This window comes from Paramisgurnus dabryanus, chromosome 18 (assembly GCF_030506205.2).
Source record: "Paramisgurnus dabryanus chromosome 18, PD_genome_1.1, whole genome shotgun sequence".
NCBI classification, from domain to species: Eukaryota; Metazoa; Chordata; class Actinopteri; order Cypriniformes; family Cobitidae; genus Paramisgurnus; species Paramisgurnus dabryanus.
Genome location: NC_133354.1, coordinates 11264081 through 11278696, shown reverse-complemented (window position 1 = coordinate 11278696; position 14616 = coordinate 11264081). Strand labels below are relative to the sequence as shown.

General features: G+C 37.3%; 1 protein-coding gene across 1 annotated transcript in view; it reads left to right on the top strand.

Moving 5' to 3' along the window:
* Positions 1–1965: 1965 nt before the first annotated feature.
* lhx5 (LIM homeobox 5) overlaps positions 1966–14616 on the top strand; it is an 88441-nt gene continuing 75790 nt past the window's right edge. Inside the window, exon 1 of the mRNA XM_065244175.1 lies at positions 1966–2097. The gene's annotated coding sequence lies outside the window, so the exon portion shown is untranslated. The remainder of the gene's footprint in view (positions 2098–14616) is intronic.

Here is a 14616-nt window from a genome sequence, read left to right as displayed (position 1 = left end):
CAATGTCACAGCATTGCCAACAAAAAGTCTTAAAACTGATAACATACATGGTGTTTTTAATGTCATCCTAAAAAGTTGCATCATGCATGTAAAGATCACATGTTATTTTGAAAATTGCTGTGCTTATTAATGACAGGCAGACTTTCAGGGAACACAGTATTTGGCTAAATAAGACTAAAATATTTGGATGTGACACATGGTAAGTTTTGAATGCTTATATCTTTCTAAATATGAATTTTATCAATGATTTGGCATACACTAGATTAGGAATATCCTTCAAGGCTAACAAATTCATGCTTGAAGGAACACTCCACGTTTTTTGAAAATAGGCTCATTTTCCAGCTCCCCTAGAGTTAAACATCTTAGTTTTATCGTTTTGGAATCCATTCAGCCGATCTCCAGCTCTGGCGGTACAACTTTTAACATAGCTTAGCACAATCCATTGAATCTAATTAGACCATTAGCATCACGCTCAAAAATGACCAGAGTTTTGATATTTTTCCTATTTAAAACTTGACTTTTCCATAGTTACATCGTGTACTAAGACCGACGGAAAATTGAACTGCACTAAGCATACTTGTCAAGTTTTGGATTTGAAAATACTGGAAATTTTCCAGGCCCACCGCAAGCAGTCCCACCAGCCCAACCAAGCTCCAGTATCCCTTACATTTTAAGACAGGTGTTATAGCCTAAATGAAAACACAAAAGGGTATGCATGAAGAGCTTTTATTTAAAGGTATTTGCATATTTTCTGTTCATTTAACATCGCTTGTTTTTACATTTTATTTTCATTCCCCACATTCTTTTCATATGGCTTTTCTTTTACAGTTTTTCTTTTTATTTCACATAACTTCACTCTCTTTTTTGGCACACAGCATTGCCATTTTTACCTCTGCACGTGACCTGGTCTGCCTCTGTGGCATTTTTCGTAACGATTGCTGACATCGCCTGGGCATGTTTTTGTACCTCTAGCCGCACTTGTGCTTGGCGGATTTCTTGTGCATCATTCCTTCCCCCATGTGAGATGCTAAAGTCGCAGTAACAAAACTTACAAAACGCTGTTCTAAAAAACTGTTCTAAAACTCAACTTTTAATTAAACAAAACATATTGAATGATACAACGTAGTGCTGTTCATTAGTAGCCTTATTTTTTTTAGGTTTAATTCCACAGAATTCATGATAAATTAATTTATTTTATAAAATGTCATAAAACTGGGGCCCCCTGGCACCATCTTGCGGCCCCGGCCCCCAGTTTGAGAACCACTGGTATTGGCTACTGTAGGAGGCTGTTATCACGATGCTAGTGACCGAGCGAATGTTTTTCTTACTCTGCCGGGGAATTGTTATTTTTTTAATATCACAGGTTAAAATACAGGAGATTTACAGAAAATAATAATACGAGAAGACAGTGGGAAAAAATACGGGACTTTCCCGGCCAAAACGGGATACTTGACAGGTATGGCAACATGTTGTTAATGGTCTAATCAGATTCAATGAATTATGCTAAGCTATGCCAAAAGTGGTACCAGACCCGGAGATCGGCTGAATAGGTTTCAAAACCGTAAAACTCAGATGTTTAACTCTAGCAGAGCTGAAAAATGAGCCTATATTATTTTCAAAAAAAGTGTAGTGTCCCTTTAAAGCAATGTAATTTTGATTTAATAGAGACTTACTGCTTTTCTAAGTATAGCCATATAGCTGTGCCTGTGTGCCTCACGTAAACATAAGTAATTTAAAATGTGTCTATATTAAAATAATAGTTCCAACAAAACAACAGAACGATCTTTTTCACACAGGTTTTCTGGACACGCCCACTGCCCAGCGGCCAATTACCATTGGTTGTTCACATATTTTAGTCCCGCCCCATTGTTCGCGGCAAAACCTAGCATGTTACAGAGCTCGTGCTGCTAAAAACTGAAAAATGTGAGGTTGAATGCACCACAATGTTCAAACTTTTCAAATACACAAACAATGACCTAACTACAACTGCATCTACATCTATTTTTTACAGTCTATTATCTACACATTAAGAAGAAGAAAGAACTTTATCATCGACAGTTTACACGTCATCAACGTGTCTCTCAGCCACCTGCTAAGGTAAATTATGTTATTATTCACTTCGTATTAAGCAATAGGTAGCACTCTAAAGCATCAGATTTTGTCAAGAATTATTGTTTTATTTAGGAAATGATTTTAAAGGGGCATTTATATATGAAGTTGAAGTTTTTAAGGGGTTCCCTCCTATTTACTATTTATGAGAACCGGCTGGGGGTACATAGATCCGTTTACTTTCCACATAAGTAAATAATTACATACACAATTTAGTTTTTAAATATTGTATTAGCTCATCTGTAACAAATTAATGCTGTAACAAAATAAACAGACAGTAGTAAGCATAGTCGTGCATTAAACATAAGAGTATTTGTCAAGGTGACTTGCAGTACCCGGATGAGCAGCGTGTTATTTTTTTAACGGTTGTTATCGTGAAAGTAACAGTCCTCAATGTCACAACCGACCAATCAGATTTAAGCATTTCAGAGCGCTGTGTTTCAAGAAAATAACCTGTTAAATAAATAAATAATATAAATTGACCCTCCTTTGGGTGTTTTGACTTGATCTTAGTCATTATTAAAGAAATCAAGGATGCATATTTTTTTAAATGTTAATGTTCTTCAGGATGATTTTATATAGAAATCACAAAAAAAAATGACTACAATGACTGGGTTAGTATAGGCACAGACAGTATAATTAGGGTTTGTGTTTTGTAAAAAACAATCAAAGTATGTCCATATTTTGAAGGCCAAATAAGCTTGTGCGTGTCTGTGAGAGAGCACAATGATGTTTATACAGAGTACTGTAGATTGTGGACAGAGATTCATATGCTCGTAGGTGTAGTGTATTGATCTCTCTGTGTGTGTGTATGTATGCGTGTGTGTTTGTGTATCGGTAGTAAACCAAGACTAGATGGTTTTAGCAATATAGAAGCAAATATGTTGGTTTTATGGAAAAAGAGAGTTATACCTACCAATTGAAAAATGGTATTTCTGGATCTTTTGGCGGATAGACCATAAGTACAGGAAGGAAAAGTGCTCATGGGGGGAAGAGAAAAGAAAGCTTATGTTTGCTCAACTGAGAGATATGAGGATAAAGACATATACTTGTGGAAAAAAAGAAAAGTGGTTGTTGAGCTCTAGCAAAAGAAAATAGTTTTCGTTTGTGTGTGTGTGTGCGCGTGCAAGTGAGGTGGAAATCGAGTGAGAGAGTGAAAGAGGTGAGCTGGAGGTTTTAATGTGGCCGTTTGTCGTGTTTATGTGGCTGTGGCGCTGCTCTCTCCTGCTCTCTGTATTGATGGCAGTGCAGCCAGGCTGTAATTGATGGCGCCATATTGCTGTACTCCGGCAAGTGTAATGGGCCGAGACATAGAAGCAGAGAGCACAGCAGGAAACCTCTTTAACCCTTTACAGGCTCACACACTGGCACCCCTAAATGTGTGTTTGTCCCTGTTAGGGAATAAGAGGGGCAGCATCTATAACAGGTAGATCAACTTTTGATTGTGTAAATTTGTGCGAATGGGACAAACTGCTTTAACCTTTCTCTGAGTTGGCTCATAATACAAAAATGTATCATGTGTTTTATAGCAACACACTAATTTAAACATGAGTATTTCTTTAAAAATTAAAACTACTTCTACCCCAATTGTACCGTGAAGCTTAAAATTGAGTGTTTTCTCTAACACCTTAGCACAACTCTCTCCAAATGGACCAAACAAAGGTACATTTCAGCTGGGTGATTATCAAAAGCAACCTATAGGGGGCAGTGTGTCTCCACTGCGCCATCCCTTCCTGGCTGCTGAAACTGGTACCCAGTTTCCATCTCCACACATGCCTTGCCTGTGGCATCCTGCATCTATGTGTGAATATCTTTGGCAGCGTGCAGAGGGAAGGACCCGTCAGCCAGCACGCTCCTACTGCTGCGAACATATTTGTTTGCTTGACTGTTTGTTTCTATTTTTGAGAGTTTGACTTAACCTTAGTCATTAGCAGGGCAGATTTATGGTAATTTTCATTGTTTATTCACATGTTTATTCATGGGGCTGTATGCTTCCATAATGGTGACGGTGCTAATTTATGCAGAGATGCTGTATATTGTGTGATTCTGGATGTCTGGCGTCTCTTAAGATATATTAAATCGAACGTCTGCGTGATGGTGAACCTATAGCATTGATAATACTAGAGTTGCATTGCGTAATGAGCACAATAATGCAGCTGTTTATAAAACAAATCAGGAGTTCAGCAATGTATGTAATTGAATAATTTGTTCTGTGGTCAGCGCCTGCAATTTTTTATGTAATAACTATAACATTTAGTATAATAATAATAATATATGCATTTATACCAAATAAGTGACACACACTCAAGGGTACATCTTAATTCATTCTCTGTTTATTATCAGACAAACAGGCACTTATATATGTCAATAGAAACTTGAAAATTGGTATGAGGCAGTATGGATAAGGAACAGACAATTTCTTTCTTACTTATTATCAGAACATTAAGTACACTGAAAAAAGGCTGGATTTACTTAAAAATATGGTGCATCTTTTTTTGTAAGTTTCACATGGAATTTAACTTATGCAATTGCTTGAAAAACTGAATGCAAAAATGATGCACTATGTTTTTAAGTAAATCCAGCATATTATTTTTTACAGTGTACACTCAAGTAAGCAGCAAAAAGGATGAAGATTGCACTTATGCATACAACAAATCAGTGTCTCAATTATACTATTTTACACTTACTTTATTTTTTATTAAGAAAAATTGAATGTGAGATGTGTGGTAAAAATAACACTTGACGATATCCATATCCAAGTGTGAACCCGCAACAAAGAAACACAGAGGAATAATAAAAATGTAACTTTTTCAACACCTAGTTGGGAAAAATAAATACACTTAAAAACTCTGAGCTATTTTAACCTAGCATTGGGTCAAAAAGAGACAAACCCAGCTGTTGGTTTCAATTGTTTATTAGAAAATTATTATATTAAACCAGAAAAATGGGTTAAAACAACCCAGCATATAGGTTAAATTACAACAGCTTTAGGTTGTCTTCGAACCCTTTTTGTTGAATATAACCCAACATTTTACAAGTCTCCGTTGTTACAGACAGAATACTCAAATATTACTGAGCTCGCTGTAATTTCAGAGCGAACAGGCAAATAAAAAGTACATGTGTTTGCTACAAAACGCTTCCTGATAATAGATCTCCCATAATTCACTGTATAAAATTTGATATCAAATCAAATTTCACTGCTTAATTGTTACAACTTTAACACAACAGCTTAACTACTTTTGCCCCAGATTTGTAATTTTTCACTACTGCAATATACAGAAGTCACCTCCCTGTATCTCCTTCTGTTTCCATCTCTGTCCCTCTTACCCCTTTCCACCTTCTGGCATTTCCCCAGGTGTTGAGGCCAAAAGAGGAAGTGCTATTTTTACTAGTCTGATCTCACACCTTTCACCCTCCTTCCCATCTCTGGCATATGTGGCACGAGTTGGTCTGATGAGAGGCCTGAATTTAACACGCACGCAATGCTTTTCAGCTCTCTGCCAGCTTTTTGATACCATCCAGGTATCAGGTGTTTTTTTAAACATCTGAGAGAGGAACATCTGTTATCAGCTGTTCACTTTTTTAATCTAATGGAGACACAGTTATGTTCATTTAATCATTTTCATCCTTTTCTTTTTTACCTTTTGTACTATTTTGCACACTGTATTCTTCAGTACACTAGCTCTGTCTCTCTTCGTCTGTGCTCCCCTGTCCCCCCCATCCGTTACTCTGCGCCTGTAGATGCAGTTTCTGCACGCGCTCTCTGCTTATCACAATGCGAGTGCTGATTGTTGGCCTGTCTCTCAGTTTGACTGACAGCTCCGGCTTTGCGGCGGAACGCCTGATTTTGTCAATGTTTGTCTGTGAGGCCTTATCTCCAAAACCTTATATTAACTGCCTCGACAGTTAGTGTAGCCAGTCTCCCCCCATCTCTCCTGCTCTTCTTTTGCTCATCCTCTTATTTAGTCCTCTTTTTCCTTTTCTGCTTCCTTCCCCTCTTTTTTATTTTTCCTGATTCTTCTCTTCCTTGACGGTGTATCAGCATTTGTTGTGTCTGCAACTGCAAATTCATTCTTTTAATCAGTATTTAGGTTTTCGTTCTTGTTTTTTACAGTATAAATATAGTCTTAAAATGACCTGACAATATATGAAGAGTTTGGTTCCACAATGTTTTTCAAAATGCTATAAAACTATTGAATCAATATATAAATGTGCATATATCTTTGCCATGTTATATTCATTAAGTTGACTAGTGGTATACACCGATTAAAAAAATAAACATTAATGGCATTAATCAAAACACTTACTTTGTCATATTAAGAACACTGTCATTGCTGCGGTTATACTTGGGAGGTTGTCACTGACCTTTTTGACAGCGATCAGCTGTAAAATGTTTTGGTCCTGCTCGATTTTCGCTGACTTCGAGTAAAATAATGGAAAGTTTTTCATAAGATCCCCTGGGGTCAATGTGTTAGCATGATAGAAGCTTAATGCTGTCTTGTAAGAACAAGCAACAGTCTGCATTTTTCTGTCGCCCGAGTGGCTTGGGTTTCTTCCCCGTCACAAAAAACCACCACAGGTTTATCAATGCCATCAAAAGTATTATTTTGTTTTTGTTTGTTTGGTCAGGAAGTACAAAGTAGATGAGGAAAACTAAGGAATCCGTGTGTATTCAACGCGCCGCCATTGTTGTTTACAATACGTGGAATAATGTGCTGTGATTTGTTGGTCGCATTTATTTATTGGATTCTGCAGAGAAGGAGGACTGCTGTTTATCACGTTTTGGGAAAAAAGATGACAGAATAACAAGGCGGATATCGGATTTTGCATAAAATAAGGAATTTCCTTTTTAATACTGACCTGATACAATACTTTGTACATATATTTTGGTGGTAACTATTCTTTTTTTAAAATGGTGTTTATCGTGTTTTGAAACCAAACTATTTATTTGTTTTTACAAATCTTTGCAAAATTATTCTTTTTTTTTTTTTTTTTTTTACAATTTTTGCAATCTTTTCATACATTAAGCGCAACCCTTACTATTTAAGACTAAGATTATATTATTTTTTGCAAACAATTTTTCAGTGTAGGGAAAGTGTAAGCTAACCAAACTAGGGGTTATCCCGCTTCTAACACATTTGAACTGTGTTATAGATCAGTGGTTCCCAAACTTTTTCAGCGTGCGGCCCCCCTTGTGTACAGTGCATTTTTTTGCGGCCCCCCGAAAGAAAATTTATGACAAAAACAGTTTTAAAATGTAATATTTTAATTCAACAAAACATATAAAATTATACCTAGTAGTGCAGTTAGTTAGTTGGCTTATTATTTTTTAGGTTTAATTACACAGAATTCATGATAAATTAATGTATTTTATAAAATGTCATAAAACTGGGGCCCCCCTGGCACCATCTTGCGGCCCCCAGTTTGAAAACCACTGTTATAGATAAATAATAATTGTGATATCATAAAAGCAGCATATTATTTCCAAACTTAAATAATTAACTATACAGTAGACTTGTACAATTGTTGCTTTATTTATTTTTTTGAAAATTTCTGGGGACCCCTTAACCTTCTGGGGGACCCCTGAGGGTCCTCGGATCCCAGTTTGAAAGCCCTGACCAAAATAACCTTTATTATTTTGTTTCAGTGTTTCAATCTGTGACTCTGATTATTTTATTATTTTCTCTGCAATAAAAGTAAATAGGGACAGAGGTTTTAAGTCACCAATACAGTATTCTGTCATTTGTGGTACACTTTTTATGTTATTTATTCTTTAATAATAATACAACATTTGAAAAAACATCTACTTTTAAATAGCTTGTGAAATACTGCCACTAAATTGGTCTTATAAAACACATCATTTTATACAATGTCAAACAATGTCAAACTGAAAATGTTCAGGACACTCCCACATATGAAATTTAGGTTTCACTATAAATGATGTCAGCTGAATGACATGAAAAAGCATGCACGACATGGATGTGAAAATTGGGTAAATCAGCGTGTCTATCATCTGACTGTAAAGTAGATCCAGGGGTTAGCAGATCACCTTACACTTAGTGAAATCCAATATGGCTCCAATTCTAGTACTCTTGCATGTCAAAGTCAATAAGCAGACAACCCTCTACTACTGAGATTACGCAATTACATTCAATTAACAAAGTTCTCTCTCGCTCTCTCTCTTTCTCACACACATATACGCACACTCGCAGACATTCCTGTGCAGTTCCTGCATGAGAATTAACATAAAATTAAGGGAAGAAATTTAAGGTTTTCTAAAAACCCTTAGAGAAGTCTCTGATGAAATGTAGTTAAAGTAAGACAACAAAGCTGTGATTAAGTAAACAGTGTTTGGATACAATGATTTAGTAAACCGTCATTTAAAGAATTTACTTCTGCTTCCATAATTACACACTGTATCTTCATAACAAAGACTGTTAACAAATATCTAATATTATTAATACACGTAGATTAAACATGCTTTCGGTATCTTGTGTAAATGCTTAATGCATTCATATTATTTGTAGATGAGTATCAAATTGCTTTTTATTATAGTATCTTTCCTGAATCTGAACAGCAATAAATCAACACTTGTAATATTTGATACAATTTTGTTCCCTTGCATGCGTTGAACATACAGATATTGTTCTTCTATAATGGTATCTGTCTGTCTGTCTTTATTAACTTTAAAAATTAAATGAATGAACCGAATAAATAGTTACATTATTTTGTATGAAATTCTAAGAATAGAGGAGAATAAATAAATAGTACTGTGTGAGGGTTCACAAGATGCTAATTATGTGTGCTTAATAAACAAAGTGAAAAATGAGGAAATTTAATCACTTGGCAATTAAAAAAAAAAATGTAGGTGTTTGGAGACCATGCATTTAAAGGCTTATTCATTAACCAGGTGAAAGTGCAAGTCTATCTTTGTACTGATTATATTTTTACATTTCTATGCCGTATTTCAGATATGCCGTCTGTATGTGCTTCAATTTATCCAATTAAGCGTGTGTGCTCATTAGCTTTGAGCCTGTTGATCACAGGTTATGCATGTAGTTCAGTCTCTGCAACCTAAGGTGCAAATCTGAAGCGTTGATAGAAAATTAAAATTGCATTCAACATGCATAGCAGGGCACGCTGTCACGTTTTTTAGGGTAAGTTGTCACAATGGAACCGGCAATGAAACTGCCTTTTATGGCAATATTTAAACTGTAACTCTAACCTTTAGTACACTAAAGAAACACTATATATATATAACATTGATCAAACTAGCGCTTAGGCACAGTTAACAAAGTGTTTAAAGTATAACTTTTCGTTCTCCACATTTTTCATATTTATTAATTTCGTAATAAAGTTGACCCTTGATTTAATCTTTGCTAGGGTCGTTTTTATGTGTGCACTTGTTTACCCAATACTAATAGCAAAAATATGAAATTTTAGGGTGGCAGGTAGAGTTGTTGAAAGCATAACCGTACAGTATACGTTCACCTTTGTGTGGTGTGTGTGTGGCATGGTGCTTTGTCAGTTGAGATATGCTAACATGCCTGTTTTATTGTGCATGTGTTGCTGTTCTTTGAGTCTGTATGAATAGAGCTCCTGTCTTTGCAGAGAGGAACATGCCAGTCATCCATGTCTCTCTGACCTATACGTCCCTCACCAAACCTCACTGCAATCTCTCGCACATAAAACTAGCAAATAATAAGGAAGCACTAACAAACTGAGCACAGCACTAGTGCGATCAGAGATAAGGGTGCTGTGTTTTTCTTGTACATTCACCTGTGACCTTTATACTGACCTGAAATCAGCACAGCAAACTAAATTCTGAAGGCCATTCTTGCATTATGGCATGTGCTTGTGGTGGCCTTGGGACTTCTGGAGGTCACAGTACAATGACCTTCACTTTGATGGCATTTGCAAAAGCAAATTAACATTACCGTCATCACCAAAATTTATTTTTTAAACTTACTTATATCTTACACAAGGACATTCTTTGGACCAAATATTTCCCCTTGTATTTTATATATTATGTGTTCTTTATTTCTAGTGCCACACAGTCTTTATGTTTTCTTTTCTTCTTTCCAACCCGTGTTTCCCTCTTCTCACTCCATCTCATCCTTTTTCGTCCCTTTTCTTGCCTTGCTCTCTCTCTCTCTCCCTCTCTCTCGTTCCATGGCTTGGTAGTGATTGACACTTACAAATTACCCCGCGGTGGAGGCATTGTGTGTGACCCTTCTCTCTCTCATCTCCAGCGAGCCCGCCGTTTTGTCATCTAATTACTGTGAATCCCCGGCCTGTTCCCCACTGCTGAATTTTTAATGGGCCTGCCTGCCAGCCTGGTTGTCCACTCCCCAAACTCAAACACCCCCTTTCTTCCCACCTGACAGGCCTGTGCCTCCTCTCTCCTGCCTGTGCTCGCTCTGTCTCAACTTGTGTGTGTGTGTGTGTGTGTCCTCTATCAGTCTGTCTCCATGTTATCAAGGCGTGTCCTCTAAGCACTGGTTACCATCACTGACTGAATGAGCTGCCCACCTGAATAACCCAGTGTAAACTTCCTGCTTCCTCTCGTTGTAATCTATTTATTTCACTCTTTCAACCATCCATTTATCTGTCCGTCCATAATTTTTTTTAAAGTTATATTTCTGGGCTTTTTATACCTTTATTTATATAAGACTGTCTGTATGTCGTTCTGTTGTTCTATGTTTGTTTGTCTGTCTGTCTGTCTGTGTCTTAACTTGTAAACATATTTTACTTTTGTTGTATTTTTCATTTTCCTTTCTTTCTTTTCATTTTGTATCATTTCTGTCTTTCTTTCTGTCTTTTTTGTCCGTCTTTATTTCTGTCTGTCTTCCTGTCTTTCTTTCTTTCTTTCTTTCTTTCTATTTTGTATAATTTCTGTCTGTTTGTCTGTCTTCCTTCCTTCCTTCATTTCTGTCTGTATGTCGGTCTTTCTTTCTTTCATTTTGTATTCTTTCTTTCTGTCTGTCTGTCTGTCTGTCTCTGTCTTTTTTTCTTTCTTTTTTTCATTTTGTATTATTTCTGTCCTTTTTTCTTACTTACTCTCTGTCTGTCTGTCTTGTCTGTCTGCCTGTCTGTCTGTCTTTTTTCTGTCTGTCTGTCTGTTTTTCTGTATGTCTTTTTGTCTGTCTTTCTTTTTGTCTGTCTTTATTTCTGTCTGTCTTCCTGTCTTTCTTTCTTTCTATTTTGTATCATTTCTGTCTGTCTGTCGGTCTTTCTTTCTTTCATTTTGTATCATTTCTGTCTTTCTATCTTTTTTCTGTCTGTCTGGCTTCTTTCTTTCTTTCTTTCTTTCTTTCTTTCTTTCTTTCTTTCTTTCTGTCTCTCTTTCTGTCTCTCTTTCTGTCTGTCTGCCTTCCTGTCTGTCTTTCTTTCTATTTTGTATCATTTCTGTCTGTCTTTCTTTCTTTCTGTCTGTCTGTCTTTTTTCTTTCTTTCTGTCTGTCTGTCCGTCTTTCTGTCTGTCAGTCTGAGTTTGTTTCTTTCTTTCTTTGTGTCTTTTTTCTGTCTTTCTTTTGTCTGTCTTTCTTTCTTTCTTTCTTTCTTTCTTTCTTTCTTTCTGTCTCTCTTTCTGTCTCTCTTTCTGTCTGTCTGCCTTCCTGTCTGTCTTTCTTTCTATTTTGTATCATTTCTGTCTGTCTTTCTTTCTTTCTGTCTGTCTGTCTTTTTTCTTTCTTTCTGTCTGTCTGTCCGTCTTTCTGTCTGTCAGTCTGAGTTTGTTTCTTTCTTTCTTTGTGTCTTTTTTCTGTCTTTCTTTTGTCTGTCTTTATTTCTGTCTGTCTTCCTGTCTTTCTTTCTTTCTATTTTGTATCATTTCTGTCTGTCTGTCGGTCTTTCTTTCTTTCATTTTGTATCATTTCTGTCCGTCTTTCTTCCTTCCTTTCTGTCTGTCTTTTTTTCTTTCTGTCTGTCTGTCTTTCGTCTTTCCTTCTGTCTGTCTTTTTTCTGTCTGTCCGTTTGAGTTTGTTTCTTTCTTTCTGTCTTTCTTTCTGTCTTTTTTTCTTGCTGTCTGTCTGTCTGTCTTTCTTTCTTTCTGTCTGTCTTTCTGTCTGTCTGTATTTCTTTCTTTCTGTCTGTCTTCCTGTCTTTCTTTTTCTTTCTATTTTGTATAATTTTTGGCCATCTGTCTTTCTTTCCACTTTGAATCATACCTATCTGTCTATCTATCTATCTGTCTGTCTGTCTGAGTTTCTTTCTTTCTTTGTGTCTTTCTTTCTTGCTGGCTGTCTGCCTGTCTTTTTTTCGTTTTGTCTGTCTGTCTGTATTTCTTTATTTCTGTCTGTCTTCCTGTCTTTCTTTCTATTTTGTATCATTTTGTCTGTCTGTCTGTCTGTCTGTCTGTCTTTCCACTTTTAATCATATCTATCTATCCATCTATCTGTATGTCTGTCTGTCTATCTATCTATCTATTCCTCGTGTTGTAATCTGTTGTCTGTCCCATCATGTTTTAGATCTGCCAAGTATAAACTCATCCTACAGTACAGCACACTACTGCATCAGATCAAAGAGGCAGCAACACCGGACCGGGCTAATAAATTCAATCTGAAACAGTAAGCTGTATCTTACTGGAGCAGCAGGCAGCTCTGTGATCTACAGTCCCAGTGTGACTGTAGTTCTGCAGCAGAGATGTGAGATGAAGATGAAGCGTGGTGCTCTGAATCGGGCCCAGGACTTATGCCGAAATCCCATTTTTCCCCTAGAGATACTCGCGCTCAGCACACAGCACAGAAAGCATGAAGACCTGGAGTGAAAAGCCAACAGGAAGAATAAAACAGGAAAAAATCAGAGCTCCCACAATCCCCAGCAGGGTGTCACTGGGCGCCTAGACCTTAGCCGGCAGGAAGTCCCCTGTCGCTGGTACCAAAGTAGCTAGAAATCATCAGACCTTATCGGCCTGAAACTAGAGAGAGAGAGAGAAAAAGAAATGGAAAGTGAAGAAAACAGAGGGTGAAGGAACAAAAAAGGAAATAAATTTTGATTGAGAGACTGCACAGAAATGTAGGAAAGGAGGAGAAAGAAAATAAATGGATTGGGGAACGGGCATACAGATGATGAAATTGTAAACAGAAAAGAAAACAAGAAATTCTGATGCATGGGCTTAGAGGGGGGCATACCTTTCTCCTGAGCAATTTTTTGAAGGGGACATAAATAATACAGCTAAAATTGTACTTTAAGGGATTTGTTTACACAGAGAAAAGCCTAACATTCTTCTTCAAAACCATTTATTTATTGGAATGTTTTCGAAAAAAGAAGTTTAAAATACTCAGTTTTAACTCTGTACCTTGTAAACATAACTTGGCTCAACGAACAGATAAAGAAAAAGCTATGTGCCCTTACCAACAAAGTTACATAAAGTCAGCCAATCAGATTTAAGCTTGTTGGTGCATGTGATACAACCACTGTGGTATATTGTATGTGTAACTCTGAGCAATAGTGATATAGTCATTTCTGCCTATAGCAAGTGCCATCAATAGAAGTTAAAGAAAAAAATAGAATGAAGAGAACAAAGAGATGAATGAATGAAAGGAGAAAGAGGGGCATAAACAATGGCAGTGATAATTCTTGTAGTCCAGATCTACCATTATGTGAGCTCAATATTTCTGATTAAATTGTTATATATAAAACACTTCCTACATAATATTCAATGTGTGTTTGAGAGATAGGCGAGAGAGTTTGACCGTGGGTTGAAGTCTGTTTACCCTGTTTATCAGGTCTGTGGTGGGCAATAACATCATAATGCTTCATTTGACCGCTCGATGGCCTCCCGAAAAATAAATAACTCGCTACTGCCAGGGGTGTTAGATTGAGTTCACGTTTAACGGGGCACCCTGCCCCACGGCCTCCTGGGAAAGGGATGGGGCGTGGCTGCCGGGCGCACAGCGAGCTCATTACTGTGTCACGGGTGAGGAGAAATATTGGCCTCGTAAATGACTGAATGAGCGAGAGAGTAGAATGGAGAGGTATCGGACACGGAGCGATAGAGAGAGAAAGGGGATGGAGGGAGGAGGGAAAGAGTGGGGAAACAAATGACTTAGCCTGGAGAGATAGCAGTCAATCAGTCATCTTTAAACAAAAGCAGTGCTGCCCCAGAGAGCGTTTAAGAAGTGCTTATTTAATTAAAAGTCCTTCTCTCCATATTTATGGCCATCCGCCTTCAAATATTAACCTTTTGGGCTGGGACAAGCCCTGTCGAGTGAAAGTGGATTTGTGGAGGGGTTCTTTAACTGCCTTTCCCAATAGATGTGGATGTTTTGTCAGCATCAATAAAGATGAGTGTGTAACTGGATGTTATGCAGGGTTCACACCAGACGCGGTAGAGGCAGCAAGCGTGAGTGATTTACATGTTAAGTCAATGCAAAGACCCGATTAAGCACCCTCGGCGCACTCCGCGCGAATCGAGTGTTGCCGCGGGAAACGCACAAGTTGAAAAATCTGAACTTTGCCGGATTTCCGTGGCACGTTAACCAATCAGGACCTTGCTGTAGTAGT